We start from the raw sequence: 16,064 nt of genomic DNA, 5'->3' as shown, positions 1-16,064 counted from the left end.
ATACCTGTACGTCTTTGGAGTGTGGGAGGAAACCGAAGATCTCGGAGAAAACTCACGCGGTCATGGGGAGAACGTACAAACTCCGTACAGACAAGAACCCATAGTTGGGTTGGAACCCTGGTCTCAGGTGCTGTTTGGTCCATAAGGCAGCAACTCTACCCCTGCGCCACTGTGCCGCACTCTGGTTCATTGTTTCTAAATATTTGGCAGTTCTCAGTTACTAGTGCCTGTTGGTATATGTGCAAAGTACCAACCTGAAGACAATTCTGCTTCTGTTTTGTACCGTGAATAGCATGATTTATTAGCTCTTCAGCAGATTGCCAGTTTACTGATTAAACCTCCAGCCCTGGGGCATAAACATGTGTTTTGGTGAATCCTCTATATCGGGTTGCCCCTTTACGAACTGCTTTTTGGCTAAACATTTGTTACTCCTTCACTGACACTTTAGTATTTTTGTTCGTTTTAACCCGTATTCCCTCCTTGTCTCGTGGGAGATTCCACAGACAGAACACTGCTGGATGTTGGGATTTGGACACTAGTTCAAAGTCACCCAGCTGAAGCACAACTGCACAAAGACTGAAGGAAACAAGCCAAAATAACATGTGTCTTCAATATCTCAAGCAGTGTGAGTAGCTCTACATTCAATTTAAAAGTATTCCTTGCTGCCATTCAACTTCATGCTTTCTTGCTGTATATTTACCACATTTCAACAAGGTTACAATTAGCTGTTTGTGTCCCAGTTGCTGCGGAAACAGATGTAATATGTGCTTCAGTAATTGAATATCCAGACATTTGATATAAAAATATAAATGCTACTTGTAACTTTAAGCTAAACATGATGTCCTTTGCAGTTAACATGGCAGATGCATCTTACGATACGTGAGTGAAACTGGGAGAAATGAAACTCCTGTTTTCGTTAAAATCAATAAATCCCTGGTGTAGGTATGGTTAAAGGCTAGACCCCTTTACTTTTTTCAATGTGTTTTCCAATGTTCACAGGGGAATTGGAGCATTGTAGTCTTTAAAGTGTTATTTGATGCAAAATTGATGTAACCTGAAGCAAATGGTATTAAAGATTATTCCCAAATCAAACTGCACCATGGAAAATTGGAGCAGATACTCTCAGTTGTGACCCACACAACCCTGCCTACCAGTTTGTCAAATTGGTTTCTAATTAGCTGATGCTCATAAACATACGATTGAAGCCAGTCCAATATAAACTTCGGAGAACAATTGTTGCTTGACGGTCACAAAAAAAGCAGGGAACACAACCCTTTGAGTTCTATGTTTAGAAACCTTTTTAAAGAGCCACTCATCTCATATTGGGACTCTTCATAAGACAGCTAAAAACATATTGGAGAGAGCTTGTACACCTCAAAGTGCTCAGTGTTCAGACTAACAAAAAGAGCTTTCTAGAGATTTTAACCATTGAGGACTTGGTGAATGGGTGCTTTATTGCTGGAGGGGAAAGTGTTTTGGGAGTATGAAGGGGGTGATTTTTTAGTTTAGTTTAGTTTAGAGATACAGTGTGGAAACAGGCCCTTCGGCCCACCGAATCCGCGCCGACCAGCGATCCCCACACGCTAACACTATCCTACACACTCTAAGGACAATTTACAAGTTTACCAAGCTAATTAACCTATACACCTGCATGTATTTGGAGTGTGGGAAGAAACCGGTGCACTCAGAGAAAACCCATGGAGGTCACGGGGAGAACGTACAAACTCTGTACAGACAGTGGCCATAGTCAGGATCGAACTCTGGCCTCTGGTGCTGTAAGGCTGCAACTCTACCGCTGCACCACCATGCTGCTCTTTGTAGGAGGGTGTATGCATGTGCGTACATATGCTTACATTTGTGAATATGCGTATGTGTTATAATGTGCAGCAAATGCAGTCTTTAGAGTGGTCAAGTCATCTAGTGATGACGTTCTTATGACATTGTTTCATTGTGTATAGGTTGCCCCTCCTGACTTGCATCTCAACAATCAACACATGCCTTTCTCCGGTGACCCGGTGCTCTCTCCATATGTCTATTAGCCTGTTTCCTCCATGATAGTTTATTGCTGTTATCTGACAAGGAAGGGAAGTACCTCTTTAAGAACTGATGCCGTTTACTGCCGCACCATTCAAGACATCAATGCAGATTGCAAATTAAGGCAGCTTTTGCAGTGGAAACCTCAACAATAATATTGTACCTGCTCAGAGCTGATTCACTATATTTTTGAAGATAAGCAATTTGTTGTTTGTGCTGTGTGTAATGATGACTCTGCACCTAAAAAGGCGAAATCCAATCACTTCAGGTATTCTGCTCTGATATTCCCCAAACCTCCAACTGTGAAGAACAACCCTTCCCTCTTCCTTTACAACATAGGAGCAGTCTTTGAGTGTAGCTCGGGCGAAGCACAAACCTTCAAGCTCATCAGAGGAAGGAAGGTCAGGAGTGAGTGTGGGGATTGGCTGAACAATTAGATTGGAAGATTGGTAAATTGGACAATTAGACAATTTAGCAATTAATATAACCAAGGCTTGCTCAAGGGGTGGGGCCCTGTCGAGCGAAGTGCCCTGTGAGAAAAGTGCGAGTCTTTGGCAGCGAGGAGGCTGAGGGAGGACACCACACCAAACGCTGGAGAGGGTGAGACGCAAGAAGGAAATGCCAAGCAAGCTGATTCAGTGTGATGCTTGCAGGATGTGGGAGGTCAGGGACACTGGCTGCTGCTGGTGCCTCTGGCTGCTACAAGTGTGAGAAGTGTATCCAGGTTCAGCTCCTGAACTGAACTGTGTTGGGGAACTGGAGAAGCAAGTGGATGACCTCAGGTTCGTCTGAGAAACGGAGTCATTCCTCGACAAGTCCTACAGTGAGATTATTACACCAAAGGTACTGGAGGAGAGATGATGGGTGACGGTGAGAAAGGGAAGGAAACTTGGAGTGCAAGGGACCCCAGGTGTTGTACCTCTTGAGAACAGGTTCACCCACTTGGAATCTGTCGAGGATGAAGACGTTGCCACACTGAGCGGCAGACTGGTCTGTGAAGCAAAACGTGCTGTTGAGCCAAAACCAAAGAGGCCGACGTCAGGCAACGCCGTGGGAGTAGGAGACTCCTACTACCTCCTAGAGACACTAGGATGTGGGGAATCTGGGAGTCTGATAGTCTTCCAGACATCCACATCTGCACCAGGTGCGACGAGATGGGGCTCCTAAGGGACCGTATTAGGAACCTGGAGCGGCAGATTGATGACCTCCGTCTGGTCAGGGAGAGTGAGGAGATTATAGAGAGGAGTTATAGAGAGGTGGTCACTCCAAGACCACGGGAGGTAGACAAGTGGGTCACCATTAGGGGGGGCAAGGAGCAGAGGCAGGGACTAGAGAGAACCCTAGTGGATGTACCCCTTGGCAATAAATACTCCTGTTTAGGTACTGTTGGGGAGTACAGCCTACCTGGGGGCAGCGACGTCGCCCGGGCCTTTGGCACAGAGTCCGGCCCTGTTGCTTAGAAGGGTAGGGAAAGGAAGAAGAGAGCGATAGTGATAGGGGACTCTATAGTGAGGGGGTCAGATAGGCGATTCTGTGGATGCAGTCGGGAGACCCGGATGGTCTGTTGCCTCCCTGGTGCCAGGGTCAAGGATGTCAGGGAACGGCTGCAGGGCATCCTGAAGGGGGAGGGGAACCAGTCAGAGGTCATTGTACACATTGGAACCAACGACATTGGTAAAACAAGGGATGAGGTCCTGAAACAAGAATTTAGGGAGCTAGGTAGAGGATTGAAGTGTAGGACATCTAAGGTTGTAATCTCTGGATTACTCCCTGTGCCACGAGCTAGTGAGTATAGAAATAGGAGGATAGAGCAGTTTAATGTGTGGCTCAGGAGTTGGAGCAGGGGGGAGGGATTCATTTTTCTGGATAATTGGGCCTGTTTCTGGGAAAGGTGGGAACTGTATAGGCCGGACGGTCTCCACCTTAACCAGAGGGGGACCAATATCCTGGCGGGGAGGTTTGCTAGCACTGTTGGGGAGGGTTTAAACTAATTTGGCAGGGGGTTGGGATACAGCATGGAGCTAGTATAGGGGGTGAGGAGAAGGAAAATATAGAGGAAAAAACTGGTCAGATTGGGAGGCAGAACAAGAATGCCCCAGCACAATGGGGTAGGGCAAGTCTGAACAGCATTTATTTGAATGCAAGGAGTATTGGAAGCAAGGGGGATGAATTGAAGGTGTTACTGAACACATGGGAGTACGACATTGTTGCCATTATGGAAACATGGTTGAAGGAAGGGCAGGACTGGCAGCTCAATATTCCAGGATATAGAATCTTCAGGAGAGGCAGGGAAAAAGGGGAGGGGGTGTTGCAGTATTAATCAAAGAATCTATTTCTGCTGTAAGAAGGGATGACATATTAGCGGGTTCCTCAAATGAGGCATTTGGGTGGAATTGAGAAATAGAAAAGGGGCATGCACCTTACTGGGAGTATACTACAGACCCCCAAACAGTCAGAGGGAAATAGAAGAACATATTTGTAGGCAAATCTCGGGGGTGTGTGAAAACAACAGGGTAGTAATAGTAGGGGATTTCAACTTCCCGAATATTGATTGGGATAGCCAAAGTGTCAAGGGCCCAGAGGGTGCAGAGTTCCTAAGGGTCATCCAGGAGGGCTTTTTGAGCCAATATGTTGAAAGTCCAACAAGGGAGGGGGCGGTATTGGACTTAATCTTGGGAAATGAGGCCGACCAGGTGGCTGAAGTGTCAGTAGCAGAGCATTTTGGTGACAGTGATCACAATTCAGTGATATTTAAGGTGGTAATGAAAAAGGATAAAGAGGGAAAATTTCTAAATTGGGGCAAGGCTGATTTTAATCTGATAAGGCAGATGTTGGCCCTGGTGGACTGGGATCAGCTTCTCGTGGGGAGGACCGCATCAGAACAGTGGGAGTCATTCAAAGGAATAATTGAAAAAGTACAGAGGAAGCATGTTCCCCTAAAGTTTAAGGGTGGGACAAACAAGTCCAAAGAACCTTGGATGTCGAACGATATAGTAGGATTGATTCGAAAAAAAAGGGGGGTTTTGGAAGGCATAAAGAACTTAAGGCACAGGCATCATTAGAGGAATACAGAAGGTGTAGGGCGGTTCTTAAAAAAGAAATTAGGAGAGCAAAAAGGGGCCATGAGATAGCACTAGCGGGCAAAATAAAAGAAAATCCCAAAGTGTTCTATAAGTATATCAAGGGTAAGAGGATAACGAGGGAAAGAGTGGGGCCCATCAGGGACCATAGTGGAAAGCTGTGTGTGGAGCCAGAGGATGTAGGAGATGTTTTAAATGATTTTTTTGCATCTGTTTTTACGAGGGAGGAGGGCGATGCGGACTTAGAAATGGAGCAGGAGGGTTGTGATGTTCTTGAGCATATTGCTATTGACAGGGAGGCGGTGCTGGAGGCTCTGGCAGGCTTAAAAGTGGATAAGTCTCTGGGCCCTGACGAGATGTATCCCAGGATGCTGAGAGAGGCAAGGGAGGAGATTGCGGGGGCTCTGGCACAAATTTTCAACAGGGGATGTACCGGAGGACTGGAGGATAGCTAATGTGGTGCCATTATTTAAAAAGGGCAGTAGGGATAAACCTGGGAACTACAGACCGGTGAGTCTGACATCGGTTGAGTCTGAGGTTGCAGGGTGACCTGGACAGGTTGAATGAGTGGGCAGATGCGTGGCAGATGCAGTATAATATAGATAAATGTGAGGTTATCCACTGGCGGCAATAACAAGGAGGCAGATTATTATCTCAATGGTGTTAGGTCAGGTAAGGGTGCAGCGAGACCTGGGTGTCCTTGTACACCAGTCACTGAAAGTTGGCGTGCAGGTACAGCAGGCAGTGAAGAAAGCTAATGGAATGTTGGCCTTCTTAACAAGAGGATTTCAGTATAGGAGTAAAGAGGTTCTGCAGTTGTATCGGGCCCTGGTAAGACCACATATGGAGTATTGTGTACAGTTTTGGTCTCCTAATTTGAGGAAGGACATCCTTGTAATTGAGGCAGTGCAGCATAGGTTCACGAGATTGATCCCTGGGATGGCGGGACTGTCATATGAGGAAAGATTGAAAAGACTAGGCTTGTATTCACTGGAGTTTAGAAGGATGAGAGGGGATCTTATAGAAACATATACAATTATAAAAGGACTGGACAAGCTAAATGCAGGAAAAAGGTTCCAATGTTGGGGGAGTCCAGAACCGGGGCCACAGTCTTAGAATAAAGGGGAGGCCATTTAAAACTGAGGTGAGAAGAAACTTTTTCTCCCAGAGAGTTATGAATTTGTGGAATTCTCTGCCACAGAGGGCAGTGGAGGCCAAATCACGGGATGGATTTAAGAGAGAGTTAGATAGAGCTCTAGGGGCTAGTGGAATCAAGGAATATGGGGAGCAGGCAGGCACGGGTTATTGATTGTGGATGATCAGCCATGATCACAATGAATGACGCTGCTGGCTCAAAGGGCCAAATGGCCTCCTGCACCTATTTTCTATGTTTCTATGAGGCTATTTTGCCCATTGAGTCAATGCCAACTCAGAAATCATCTCTTTCCCTTACCAATCTTCCCTGTAATCGAGTCTCCCTACATTCCCATCATTTGAACTGCCCACATTACATTCGGGGCAACCTACAGTGGCCATTTTATCTATCACCTGCAAGCCAATGTTCATGGTTATGAGGAGAATGTGCAAATTCTGCACAGACAGCTCTGGTGATGTGAACTGAGCTGGAGCTCTGGGTCACTGGAGCTGGAGTTAGATCTACTCTTCCTTGGCTGTCCTGTAAATACATACTCCAATGTGCACACAAATAACACTATATCCATCACCCTTGACTATTCTGCCTTCCTTTCACAGTATTTGGTTTGACATATTTGGATAACAAAACTCCGAGTTGTTGTACTGGTGGCTGTTGTTTTATGTGAATCATCATATATAATAATGGTTGTGAACTTTATGCCAGTTTGCAAGTGTAATATTTTGTTCATTGCAAAGTGTAAATAGCACATTGGAAGCCTGCAAAACTTAGAAATTAATTGCCTTTATATTTACAATGTTTGAAGACAATTGTTTCTTGTAGACTGACAGTTCCAGTAGCTTTTGAACAGCTATTGTACATCTGAGTGTCTTATAGACCTTTGTTCCTCTTACATAAACACAATTTCTGGCAGCTCCTAAAGAAAATAATTTTTGGCAATGTTTCAGGAAGTGCTGCCTGAGTTATTTCTGGAAATCTGCAATTTTCTCTGATTTCTTGCTTCAGAGCAAACTAATTTCAACTGGCCTCCCTGTGCTGAGCACAACATTGTTTTGTGAAACACCGATCCTTATTCCGTTTATAGAGTAATGCGTAATGTAACTGAAAATCTACAGACCTCTATCAGCCAAAGGAAGAACTCCTGCAAAGGAGCATAAGCGCACTGTTCCTCGTGAACTACAGGCAGAACCTTCCACTGTAAAAGACACATTGCTCAATCGTACATTTGAAACTCAGTAAGGTTGGTGTTCTGTTGAGATATCTCTGATAAGTATGTTTGTCTGTATCATATGTCTTCTTGATTGATATACATAAATATATATATTTGTTTTCTTTTGCATGTTAATATAGTAAAATACTGCACAAGCTGGAAATCTGAAATATAAACAAAATGCTAGAAATGCTCGGCATCTAGTTTGAGTTTTGTTTATTGTCATGTATACCGAGGTACAGTGAGAAGCTGTTGTTGCGTGCTAACCAGCCAGCACAAAGACAATACATGATTACAATTGAGCCGTTCACAGTGTACAGATATGTGATAAAGGGAATAACATAACGTTTAATGCAAGATAAAGTCCAATCAGAGATAGCCTGAGGGTCTTCAAAGAGGTAGATGGTAACTCAGGACTGCTCTCTGGTTGTGGTAGGATGATTCAGTTGCCTAATCACAGCTGGGAAGAAACTGCCCCTGATCCTGAAGGTGTGTGTTTACACATTTCTGCACCTCTTGCCTGAGAAGAGAGGGGAGAAGAGGGAGTAGCCGGGGTGTGACTCATCCTTGGTAATGCTGCCGGTCTTGCCAATGCAGCGTGAAGGGTAAATGGAGTCATTGGAAGGGAGCTTGGTTTGTGTGATGGTCTGGGCTGTGTCCACAATTCATTGTAATTTCTAGATTCCAATGTTCTATAGATTCAGGATCAGTTCCTGTGGATTGGAGGGTAGCTAATGTTATCCCACTTTTCAAGAAAGGAGTGAGAGAGAAAACGGGGAATTATAGACCAGTTAGCCTGAAGGACACTGTGAAGGACACATTGCTCAATCGTACATTTGAAACTCAGTAAGGTTGGTGTTCTGTTGAGATATCTCTGAGTGTGTTTGCTTGTATCATACGTCGTCTTGATTTATATATATAAATATATATATTTGTTTTCTTTTGCATGTTAATATAGTAAAATACTGCACATGCTGGAAATCTGAAATATAAACAGAAAATGCTAGAAATGCTCGGCATCTAGTTTGAGTTTTGTTTATTGTCATGTATACCGAGGTACAGTGAGAAGCTGTGGGGAAGATGCTGGAGTCAATTATTCAAGAAGTAATAACGGGGCATTTGGATAACAGTAAAAGTATTGGTTCAAGTCAGCATGGATTTATGAAGGGGAAATCCTGCTTGATTAATCTTCTGGAAATGTTTGAGGATGTGGCAAGTACAATGGATCAAGGAGAGCCAGTGGATGTAGTGTACCTGGACTTTCAGAAAGCCTTTGGTCCCACACAGGAGATTAGTGGGCAAAATTAGAGCACATGGTATTGGGGGTAGGGTATTGACATGGATAGAGAATTGGTTGGCAGACAGGAAGCAAAGAGTAGGAGTAAACGGGTCCCTGTCAGAATGACAGGCACTGGCGAGTGGAGTGCCGCAAGGCTCGGTGCTGGGGCCGTAACTATTTACAATGATTTGGACGGAATTAGAAGTAACAGTAGCAAATTTGCAGATGACATAAAGCTGGGTGGCAGTGTGAATTGCGAAGGGGATGCTAGGAAGATGCAGGGTGACTTGGACAGGTTGAGTGAATGGGCAGATGCATGGCAGATGCATTGTAATGTAGATAAATGTGAGGTAATCCACTTTGGTGGCAAAAACAAGGAGACAGATTATTATCTCAATGGTGTCAGATTAGGAAAAAGGGAAGTGCAACGAGACCTGGGTGTCCTTGTACACCAGTCACTAAAAGTAAACATGCAGGTACAGCAGGCAGTGAAGAAAACTAATGGCATGTTGGCCTCCATAATGAGAGGATTTGAGTATCCTCAAATATGAGTAAAGTGGTCCTTCTGCAGTTGTAAAGGGCCCTGGTGAGACCACATCTGGAGAATTATATGCAGTTTTGGTATCCTAATTTGAGGAACGTCATCCTTGCTATTAAGGTAGTGTAGCATAGGTTCGCGAGGTTAATCTCCGGGATGGCGGGACAGTAATATGAGGAAAGATTGGAAAGACTGTATTCACTGGAATTTAGAAGGATGAGGGGATCTTATAGAAATGTATTAAATTATAAAAGGACTGGACATACTAGATGCAGGAAAAATGTTCCCAATGATGAGGAAGTCCAGAACCAGGGGCCACAGTCCAAGAATAAAGGGGAGGCCATTTACAACTGAAATTAGAAAAAACTTTTTCACCCAGAGAGTTATGAATTTGTGGAATACTCTGCAACAGAAGGCAGTGGAGGACAATTCACTGGATGAATTTAAAAGAGAGTTAGATAGAGCTCTCGGGGCTAGTGGAATCGGGATATGGGGAGAAGGCAGGCACAGGTTACTGTGGATGATCAGCCATGATCACAATGAATGGCGGTGCTAGTTCGAAGGACTGAATGGCCTCCTCCTGCACCTATTTTCTATGTTTCTACATTTAGATGGAACTGTTCCCAAGCCATACACTCTGATAAAATGCTTCCCACGCTCTCCAAGCAGAATTAATGGTTTAGGTTGATGTAATTTCATTAGAATTTCATCACGCAGATATACAAGCTTGTTTCCTGCCACAGCTCTTAAGATTCTTAAGTTTCAGATCTCCCCAAACCTGCAGTTTTTCCTTTTTGATCCATCAGTGGTAACGAACAAAGTGGTCCCGTAATCATCAGTTGGTTTCCACAGTTTACTGGAGGCTACAGTGTGATCCACGATTGAAAAAAGCATAAGTAAATTGCTGCTTCACCTGGGAACTGAAGAGGAAAGTAATGGGCAGGTGTTCTGTAATCATGCAGGAAGGCACCATGGTAGGCTTGTGCTGGAGGTGAATAAACCAGAAGACCCCAGAAGGAATAAATCCTTTGGAATGCTGCCTACACAGTGGAACAATATGTATCTGTAAAATCTATATACTAAAACTCTCGTTTGTTTGTTTGTTTGTTTGTGACTGAACTTCAGCCAAAACTGTACAAGATAGCGCAACATTTTTAGGCCCACCTTATTCACCGTCATTGCTTTAATGGTAAAAATGGTAGTTTTATTGAAATTGGTGTTATATTTTTAAAGTTATTCACATTTAAAGTTTTTAAAAACCAGCGCATGCGCAGTTGGTGCCGGTCCTCACGTAAGATGGCCGCCAAACCAGCGCCTACACTCTCACCGGGCCTGGGCCTCGCCTCTCGCCGGGGTCTCGCCGGGGTCTCGCCTCTCGCCGGGGCCTCGCAAACTGACGACCATTGGCAACAGACGATGGAAGATGCTGAGTGGACAAGACTCCCCGAAGCAATGAGAGATTTGTTTGTTTTGCTGACGATTGCTGAGATCAACACTTCTCGACAATTATGGGATCACTTCAAAAATTCAATGTCTGAAGATTACCTTCAAAGAGAACGGAGAACAATTGATGATCCAAATATCATGATAGATGAGAGGCATCATGATCAAGCTCTGTTGTATATTCAAGACAAGCTTATGAATTACAACAAGACACTGGGATACTTTCATGTGCCACTACTAAGATATGGAAGGATGAACCTTGATGGTGACAATCCAGAATTGCTGAGTGAACTGCAGTACAATAGACCTGAACAACAGTGATTTGTTGAAGAGAAGGAGCCTCTGCTGAATGCTGAGCAAAGAGCAGTGTATGACCATGTGTGCAGCTGCTTGGAAAGGAATGTTCCTTCAATGTTTTTCATTGATGCACCAGCAGGAATGGGCAAAACAATTCTCACCAATTTGATCCTCTCCAAAGTTTGAGGTCAAGTTGATGTTGCTTTTGCTGTAGCATCCTCTGGTATAGCAGCTACATTGATGCCTGGTGGAAGAACTGCACATTCTCGATTCAAGATACCCATCGAAGTGGCCGATAATACAATGTGCAACATTGAGAAGAACTCCAACATGGTTCATTTGATCAGGAGTGTGAGACTGATTGTTTGGGATGAGTGCCCGATGATTAGGAGGGAGAGCTTTGAAGTGGTGGACAGAACTCTTCGAGATCTATGCAAAAAGAACGGAGCCTTTTGGCGGCATTCTTACCTTTTGTTGTGGTGATTTTCGCCAACTCCTTCCTGTTGTGAAAAGGGGAAATGATGCTGATGTTGAAAATTCCTGCATCAAGAAATCTTATTAATGTTCAAATTGTTATATTTTGTTATTCGCATTTTAAACTTTAATAAATCCCTTTTCCATTTGCTGTGCCCGTCAGCCACCCATGCGCAGTAATACCTCCATGTTCCACGTCACCATAGAAACCCGACGGGCGGGAATGGCGGCGCTGCCATGCCCTACGAATGGAGGGGGGAGTGGGTGGGGAAGAAGAGCAGTTGAGGGGATGGAGTGAGGGAGGGGTGCTTGACAAATGCAGAAAAAAAACACCATTTGAAAGAAAAATAGTAAGATTAAACGAGAACTTACCAGTTCGAAGTTTGATCTGTATTTTATGAGGAGTTACGATGAGGGATTACTTGAAGACCCCGTCCAGCACGTATGCGCAACATTCTTCAAAGCAGCGGTGTGGATTCACAGAAAAAACACAACGATTGAAATAAATATAGTAAAGAAAAAATAAGAACTTAATTACCAGTTGATCTGTATAATAGAGGGTGGGAGCGGAGGGCACGTAATCCCTCATCGTAACTCCTCATAAAATACAGATCAAACTTCGAACTGGTAAGTTCTCGTTTAATCTTACTATTTTATTTCGGAGTCACGTGAGTGACTACGTGAAGACTTCAAAGCTCTGTGATTCCGAACCGTGTACCAGCTCATGCTTCACTCACTGTCTGAAGACCTTAGAGGGAGGAAGTATGTTATCGCAATCAAGAACCTGTTTGTGAACAAAAAAGGTTTATTAATGACAACAAAAAACAGAGAGCTCCCCAGGGCTTAAATTAAATATTATCTGCAGACTCTAAAATTCTGTCTGCAAATGTAGCAGGTTGCGCCAGCGGCTTATTATAAAACCTTTGGAAAGTTCTTTCCGAGGACCATCCTGCTCTGGCCAGAATATGGTCCATAGGCACGTCCATTCGACTAGCCGCCGACGTAGATGCAGCCCTGGTGGAGTGAGATTTGTAAATATTAGTATTGACTCCCGCGGACTTAAGCACCTGCTTGAGCCACCTTGAGATGGTTTGGCTCGTCACCTGACCATGAGGCTTCTTGTGGCTTATCCATAAGGCTTTTTCTCTCCCTCTTAAGTTGTATGTTGTGTCTATGTAATTGGCGAGATGGGTCTTGGCACACAGCCGTGGGTCAGATGAATATGCCCAGAACTCCATGACTGGAGGCGTGGTACCTGGTCTAGTTTGTTTGACCAGTCCCTGAATATGGAATGTGAAACAGTCCAATGACTCTGTCATGCTGTCCAGCCTCAGAAGGTGGAGGGACTGTACCCTTTGAGCTGACACTAGTGCCATGAGCATGACTGATTTCAGTGTAAGTTGTTCCAGCGTGAGTGCCCTGGGCGGTGGCCATCCCCTAAGGTACGTCAGCACAATGCTGACATCCCAGATCTGAGTGTACCTTGGTCTGGGGGAGTTAGTATTAAAAATGCCCCTCATGATTTTGATTACTAGTGGATGGGACCCGAAAGCCAGTTGTCCTGCTGCTGGAACCAAATAAGCTGACAACGCACTCCTGGCTGTATTTATGGCGCTGTAGCTGAGTCCTTCCCGATGTAATCCAACCAGGAACTCCACAACACTGGTGGGTGTCGCTGTAGTGTAGGTAGTTCCTGTTTTGGAGCAATACCGTTCCCATTTCCTTATGTTGGTCAGGTATTGTCTCCTGGTGGACTCCCGGTGGGATGCGGTCATCATGTTGATGGCGTCCTCAGACAGTCCCAGGCCCAGTAGAGGTCTTTTTAGAATCTGCAAGCGAGGAGATTGACTCTGTCATGGCATGGGTGACTAATGCCTGACACTGGGTGGATTAATAATTCCGGACTGCTGGGGAATTCCAACGGTGTTTCGACAGCCATGTCGAGGGCCACTGGGAACCATGGCTGTGTAGGCCAGTCGGGTGTTATCAAGATTCCTGAAGCGGAATCCAATTGAATCTTGCGTAATACCCGACTGATGAGGCAGAAGGGAGGAAAAGCATAAACGAACATTTTCCCCCAATACAGCGTGAATGCATCAACTGCTGCTGCCTCAGGGTCTGGTTCCCAAGCGACATACGTTGGTACCTGGTGATTCAGCCTGGATGCAAATAGATCGATATCTGGTGTGCCATATTGCTTTGTAATTTCGGCAAATACTTTGGGATTTAACATCCATTCGATGTTATCGTTAAATTTGCGTGACCTGGTGTCTGCCACTGTATTTTGCTTACCTGGTAGGTAAGTTGCTGATAACCAAGTATGTCTTTCGACACACCATTGCCAGATTAGGTTGACCAATTTGTCACACGATATCGACTTTACACCACCCATGTGGTTGATATAAGCCACCACCGTGGTATTATCTAATTGCAACCGGACATGTGCATGATGCGTATTAGATGAATATGCTTTTAAACCATAAAACGCACCCAACATTTCTAAATAGTTGATACCCCGTGTCTGTAGGCAAGATGATTCAGAATTAGTCCATCTGCCCCCTGTGCTGGATTGCATGTTAGTTGCTCCCCAGCCCAAAGCACTGGCATCCGTTTGAATGGTTAATACTGGGTTGGTGATTATTATGGGACTGGAACTGAGCCTAATGTTCCTTGTCCACCATTGTAACTCTGGAATGGATTCAGCAGTTAAATCCATAGCTCGGTCAAAGTGACCTGAGTTTTGCTTTAGTGCGTGCACTTTTGCTCTTTGTAAATTTTGGTAGTGCAAAGGCCCAAATTGTACAGCTGGAAAAGCTGCTACCATTTTACCAATAACTCTAGCTACCTGCCGTATGGTTGGCTGACGTTTATGCATTAGTTCGTGGCATGATAGTGCCAATTCTGATGCTTTCCCCTTCGGCAGAGTTACAAACATGCGAACAGTATCAATCGTAAATCCAAGATAGTCCATGGTAGTGGACGGTGTAAAATTGGATTTATCTGGATGTATGACAAACCCCAAAGTTTCAAACAAACGTTTGGTGGCTGCTACTGCCAAAATAGCTGTCTCCAAGGTTTTCCCTACTATTAAAATGTCGTCTAAGTACGCCATGACTATATGCTTTTGTTTCCTCAATAATGCCAAGGCGGGTTTTAAGATTTTAGTGAACAACCTTGGAGCGGAGGTTAGTCCATTTGGTAAGGCTTTAAATTGCCATAGCTATTTACGATGCTCCTCGTGTATGGGTACTGAGTAGTAGGCATCTTTTAAATCAATGCCTGCTAGAAAGTACCCTCTAGAAATCAAAAGTCTGGCGGTTTGAAAAGTTTCCATCTTAAAATGTGTATACTTAACTGACTCTTTTAACGTAGTTAAGTCAATGATGATGACACAAATTCCAAAGGTTCATGTTTTGTTCTTTCAATGACACCTTTTGCTAGTAGCCTCACAAGTTCAGCTTGACCCTCTTGTTTCTCTTTGACTGAGAGGGTGAATACCCTTTGGGGTATATGCTGAACTGGCAGAATGTTTTCATGAACAAAGTCAATTTTATAGCCATGAATGCAGCTTAGTATGTACTTGTCATTAGTGATGGTTTCCCATGCATCCAAAAACAAGTGCAATCTCCCCCCTGATAGTATAGAGCCCCTACTGCTCATGGTCCATAGGCACGTCCATTCGACTAGCCGCCGACGTAGATGCAGCCCTGGTGGAGTGAGATTTGTAAATATTAGTATTGACTCCCGCGGACTTAAGCACCTGCTTGAGCCACCTTGAGATGGTTTGGCTCGTCACCTGACCATGAGGCTTCTTGTTCTCCCTCTAAGGTCTTCAGACAGTGAGTGAAGCATGAGCTGGTACACGGTTCGGAATCACAGAGCTTTGAAGTCTTCACGTAGTCACTCACGTGACTCCGAAATAAAATAGTAAGATTAAACGAGAACTTACCAGTTCGAAGTTTGATCTGTATTTTATGAGGAGTTACGATGAGGGATTACGTGCCCTCCGCTCCCACCCTCTATTATACAGATCAACTGGTAATTAAGTTCTTATTTTTTCTTTACTATATTTATTTCAATCGTTGTGTTTTTTCTGTGAATCCACACCGCTGCTTTGAAGAATGTCGCGCATACGTGCGAAGACCCCGTCCAGCTGTCTGAAGACCTTAGAGGGAGGAAGTATGTTATCGCAATCAAGAACCTGTTTGTGAACAAAAAAGGTTTATTAATGACAACAAAAAACAGAGAGCTCCCCAGGGCTTAAATTAAATATTATCTGCAGACTCTAAAATTCTGTCTGCAAATGTAGCAGGTTGCGCCAGCGGCTTATTATAAAACCTTTGGAAAGTTCTTTCCGGGGACCATCCTGCTCTGGCCAGAATATGGTCCATAGGCACGTCCATTCGACTAGCCGCCGACGTAGATGCAGCCCTGGTGGAGTGAGATTGACGTTGCCATGCCCTACGAATGGAGGGGGGAGTGGGTGGGGAAGAAGAGCAGTTGAGGGGATGGAGTGAGGGAGGGGTGCTTGACAAATGCAGAAAAAAACACCATTT

The 16,064-nt window shown here is 44.4% G+C and overlaps 1 protein-coding gene across 4 annotated transcripts in view; it reads left to right on the top strand.

Annotated features, from left to right (window-relative positions):
- The first annotated feature begins 521 nt into the window (after nucleotides 1-521).
- Nucleotides 522-16,064, top strand: part of LOC144606735 (angiopoietin-2-like) — a 270,755-nt gene continuing 255,212 nt past the window's right edge. For 3 of the 4 annotated variants that reach the window (XM_078423071.1, XM_078423067.1, XM_078423070.1), the window contains exon 1: nucleotides 7,390-7,507. The gene's annotated coding sequence lies outside the window, so the exon portion shown is untranslated. Of the gene's footprint in view, nucleotides 626-7,389; nucleotides 7,508-16,064 lie in introns of those variants that run through there. The other variant, XM_078423068.1, reaches the window with a different exon arrangement.

The sequence above is a fragment of the Rhinoraja longicauda genome, chromosome 27 (genome assembly GCF_053455715.1).
Source record: "Rhinoraja longicauda isolate Sanriku21f chromosome 27, sRhiLon1.1, whole genome shotgun sequence".
Classification (NCBI taxonomy): domain Eukaryota; kingdom Metazoa; phylum Chordata; class Chondrichthyes; order Rajiformes; family Arhynchobatidae; genus Rhinoraja; species Rhinoraja longicauda.
This window is presented reverse-complemented; position numbering and strand designations above follow the sequence as displayed.